Source organism: Penaeus japonicus, unplaced genomic scaffold, assembly GCF_977035675.1.
Source record: "Penaeus japonicus unplaced genomic scaffold, GWHDUDI00000001_assembly GWHDUDI00000008, whole genome shotgun sequence".
Taxonomy (NCBI): domain Eukaryota; kingdom Metazoa; phylum Arthropoda; class Malacostraca; order Decapoda; family Penaeidae; genus Penaeus; species Penaeus japonicus.
This window is the reverse complement of record NW_028234410.1, coordinates 37,698,342-37,703,341: the sequence shown is the minus strand read 5'-3', so window position 1 is coordinate 37,703,341 and position 5,000 is coordinate 37,698,342. Positions and strand designations below refer to the sequence as shown.

Below are 5,000 nucleotides of genomic sequence, written 5' to 3'. Positions count from 1 at the left end.
AAGAGGAATGGATTGAGATACAGTCATAGTAGCAGTTAAGGAAACGATTATATGTTTCTTTTTCGTTGTTGTTTTGCAATATAATGAGGATTTCGCAACGTCATGGTTTATTGCAATCATCTTTTTTTATCACTGTCTCTGTGTTTCATTTTGCGTTACTGTGTTTGTGTTTATGTTCAGGGCGAGGAGTGTTTTGGTATCGACTGCGCGAAGCCTCATCATGGCTCTCCTTGTGGGAACGGCCACCCATCTGCGTGAAAATCTTTGTTTTTTTTTCTCTCTCTCTGGTCGGAATTTGTTTTTGTTGTTTGTTTCTTTAATATTTGGTCCTGTTCTTCTTCTTTTTTCTCCTACTTTTCCCCTCTTCCATATCCTTCTCTTCTCTACCTTTTTTGAAATCCGAGTTCTCTTTTTCTCTTTTTCCTCCCCGTTCTTCCCCCTTCCTCCCTCTCCTTCCGTTTTTGTCCCCCCTTCCTCCTTCCCTTTTCACGCCTACGCCTTTCACTACCCGCGCTTGCAGGCGTGGGTTATTAATACATCATCATTATCCACTCCTCCTTCATCATCTCCCTATCTTTTTTTTTTTTTTTGTGTGTGTGTGTCCCCCTTCCTCGTTCCCTTTCACTCCTCTCCCTTTCACTCCCCTCGCTAGCGGCGTCGTGTTATCATCATCATTATCCACGCGAGCGAAAAAAAAAGGAGAGAGGAACAATGTCAAGGTCAGAACGGGAACTTCTTCTTCGGGAACCGCCGTTTAGCTCCGCCACGAAGGTACTCCGACGTCGCGACGGGACGGGCGGGGCGGGACGGGGGCTCAGTGGTCACCTGGATCTCGTGTGATGGCGGGGAGGATTCTTTCTTCGGGAACCGGCGTTTAGCTCCGCCACGAAGGTTCTCCGACGACGGGACGGAGCGGGAAGGGGCGGGACGGGGGTTTTCAGTGGTCACCTGGATTTTTAGGAGGGATAGAACGAGAGGATGGATGGGGGGGAAGAAAGGGAGGGAAAGGAGGGAGGAAGAAGATGAGGGTATCGTGGGAAGGAGGGAGAAGGAAATAAGAAGAGGAAGGAAGGTTAGAAGAAAGAGGATGAAGAAGAGGATGCAGGGAGGGGCATTGGATGTTGGAGGGAGTGGTTGGCAACCGATTGATGGGGGTAAGGAGGAGGGAGGAGGAAGAACGGTGGAGTCAGTGGAAGGAGGGAGGGTGGAAGGGGGAAGGGAGGAGGGAGGTGGAAGGGGGAAGGAGGGAGGGATGGAGGGAGGGAGATGGAAGGAAGGAAGGATGGAGGGAAGGTGGAAGGAGGGAGGGTGGAAGATGGGTGGAAGGAGGGATGGAGGGAAGGTGGATGAGGGAGGTGGAAGGGGGGAGGAGGGAGATGAGGGAGGGATGAAGGAAGGTGGAGGAAGGAGGAAGGGGGAAGGAGGGATAGAGGAAAGAGGGATGTGGAGGAAGTGGGAAGAAGAGGAAGAGATAGAGGGGAAAGAAGAAGAAGAAACAGGAAAATGACAACAAAAACTAACTTGTGTTCCAGGTAGTCTTGACTGCACGCACGTGTTGTGAAATACAGGATTGTGACAACCGAAGTAAAGTGTGTTTACCTTGAGAGCGTGCGCGTGTTAAGGGGGGGGGGGGGTTACGAGAGGGAGGAGGAGCTGATGGCGGGGGAGGGGGGGGAAGGGGGGGGGGGGGGGGGGGGGGGGGGGGGGGGGGAAGCCAAAGCCATATTGCACAGAACATCATCAGGATGACAGTGCAGAGCTGGGAGATGAGGGAGGCAAAGGCGATTAATATATGTATATATATATATATATATATATATATATATATATATATATATATATATATATATATACATATATGTTATATATTATATATATTAGTGTGTTTTATATATAATGTGTGTGCATCATGCGTGTTGAGAGGAGAGGGAAAAAGAAGAGAGAGAAAAGAAGAGAGGAAGAGAGGAGATGAGAGAGAGAGAGAGAGAGAGAGAGAGAGAGAGAGAGAGAGAGGCAGACAAACAGACAGACAGATAAATCGATAATTCTATATGCTCTCAGTGAACGCTGCTCCGTACTAACCCCAGCTGGCCGTGACGCAACGACCCAGCGGCGTGAATTCCGCTGCCGGCATCCATCGCCGAGAGAAGGCGATGGCGGACCAGACGGCGGCGGCCGCGTTGCCGTAAGATGGTTCCGCTCGCTGCCGAACGAGCGGAGCGCTCCGGTGGTCGGTCAGTCGACAAGGAGCCCGTCGGAAGTGAGGCGGCGATTCCCAGTCATCCGAACGCGGGCGCTGCGCTTGGGCGTTCTCGGCGTTCTTCACCGTCTCTGATGACCGGGACGAGGGCGGACAGCGATCGCTTTCTGACCGCGGCCGCGCGAAGGGAACGGAATGACAGACAACAAGATGGCGGCCGGCCCTCCTCTCCTCTCCTTTCCTCTCCTTCCTTCTGAAATGCCTCAAAGATTTCTCCTCGTCTTTTTAAAACGTCTGGGAAGGAACCGCGACGTGTCTTCCCGCCCCTCGGAGACTGACAGCTCGTCCTCGAACCTTGCAAGTCCTCTGCTACGAGTAATCATGAGAACGAGGCACTCGCTCATGACGGTCGCTAAGGTTACTGACTCGCCGGTCGGGAACGTTCACTCGACGGTGAACGGCAATCATTAATCTATCAAGTTGTTCAACCACCGTTCATTTGCATTGTGAGGAGGAGGAGTTGAAGAAGAAGAAGAAGAAGAAGAAGAACAGTAGCAGAAGAAGAAGAAAGAGGAGGAGAAGAAGAAGAAGAAAGGGGAGGATGAGAAGAAGAAAGTTAGTAGTAAAGGTAGTTGATGAAGAAGAATAAGAGGAAGAGGTTAAAGGCGGTAGGAGGAGGGAGGAGGAAATTGGGGAGAAAGAAAACCAGGAGAGGTATCATGGAAGCGGTGGGAACGCGACGGTTGGAATCGAGTCGTTCCCAGGATTATCTCGAGGAAGGAGGGGGGAAAGGGGGGGGGAGGGGTCAGGATGTTCATCTCGCGGCTGGTGTGATATATAACCTTTTTCCCCTTTCCGATCTTTCCCTCCCCCCTCCTTCCCCTCCCTCTCCTCTCCTTCTCCTCTTTACCCCCCTCCTTCTCTCTCTCAAGTATATCCGATGACCTCTTCAACAGGTCTGTTTGTGGGTTTCCCTTTTCGATTAGATAATACGACCATTTTCTTCTTTTTCTACCTCTTTGACATCTCTCACTTCGTCTCCCTCCTATTCTCCCTCTTCTTTTTCTTTTTTTTCTTTTTTTCCTTTACCTTTTTCTTCTTCTTACTCCTCTCTCTCTCTCTCTCTCTCTCTCTCTCTCTCTCTCTCTCTCTCTCTCTCTCTCTCTCTCTCTCTCTCTCTCTCTCTCTCTCTCTCTCTCTCTCTCTCTCTCTCTCTCTCTCTCTCTCTCTCTCTCTCTCTCTCTCTCTCTCTCTCTCTCTCTCTCTCTCTCTCTCCTTGTTCTTCACCAACTTTTTCATCTTCACGCAATTTATGTTTTAATAACTGTGTTCACAAGGCGTGGTATACGGGAATGTAAATTCGAGCGTGTGTATTTATGTGTGTGTGTGTGTGTGTGTGTGTGTGTGTGTGTGATGACTCCTCCCTGATAGCTATGAAGTTCCTGGCTTGACCAAATAAAACTAATCTGTACTTACCTAACTTCGCCTAACCTACCGTGACCTAACCTAACCTAACCCAAATGACCAAGCGGTGAAAATAGCCTCTTCAGGCAGACTTATTATATTATTGTATTATATGTATATTATCACTGTTTTATTCTATCATTTTTTTTCTGAATTGACCTCCATTTCGTTTCTTGGATCGTCGCATTGTTTTTTTTATAATGTTTTATTGTCTTATTTTTTTTTCGAAAGACATAATGAAAATAGAATGACGATGCGTTCTTGTTTTTTTTCCCGCCAAGTTGCAGCATCTGGTTCGTGAGTTTGGGTTGTATATTTTACTGGGAAGTTTGTGCTTTGTTTACTGTTATTGTAAATATTATCAGATATTCTCTCTCTCTCTCTCTCTCTCTCTCTCTCTCTTTCTCTCTATCCCCTTTTCACTGTTCTCCTTCCCTCCTTCATATTCCTCATTCATTCATCTCTTCCTCCTTCCTCTCCCCAACCCTTCCCTCTCTCCTCTGCTTCATCTTCAACGCGCGCCTCCCCCTCCCCCTCCCCCCGTCCCCCCGTCATCCGGGAGAGGTGTGGGTAACCGCAACAATTTACGTTCGGGAGTGAGTCACACGGGGTGGAATACCTCCTTCTCTCCGCCCCCCCCCCCTCTCCTCTCCTCTCCTCCTCTTCCTGCCCCCCTCCCTTCTCGCCGTCTCCCCCCCCCCACACACACACACTCTCTCTCTCTCTTGTCTCGTCCCTTCACTCCACCTTCTCTAATTTTCTTCTATTCTTTTTTTTGCTTTTCTCTTCCCGTTCCTCCCTTCCTTTCGCTTTCACTCGATTCCTCGCTCCTCATTTCCCCTTTTCCCTATTTCCCCCTCCCCTTCCCGCTCTTTCCTTCCCCTCCTTCCTTACCTGTCTCTCACTATCCCTCCCTCCCTCCCCCCCTTCACTTCCTCCACCCTCCCTCCCACTTCCTCCATCCCATTTTCCCTTAATCCTTGGCTTCCTTCCTTCTCGTTTACCTCCTTCCTTCCTTGTCCCTCTTCCTCCTCCTCCTCCCCCCCTCTCCCCTCTCCCCCGCTTTCCTTCCCTACCCGTTACTGTAATTGTTTGTAGTCTTCCGGTTTTTTTTATTTGTTTCTTTTTATACATACATCATGTGTTTGTTCCCTCGGTGTGTATTTGCATTCTCCACGTATTTCGTTCCTTCCATTCATTCGCTTTTGTTTTTGTTTGTGTTACTGTACCTTCGCTTTGCGCTCGCGTCTGCCTGTCACTCATTATTATTATTATTATTATTATTATTATTATTATTATTATTATTATTATTATTATTATTATTATTATTATTATT

General features: G+C 48.5%; 1 protein-coding gene across 32 annotated transcripts in view; it reads left to right on the top strand.

Moving 5' to 3' along the window:
- The window catches only part of LOC122252270 (uncharacterized), a 347,686-nt gene that overhangs the window by 200,253 nt on the left and 142,433 nt on the right, over positions 1–5,000 (top strand). The gene's annotated exons all lie outside the window — the stretch shown is intronic.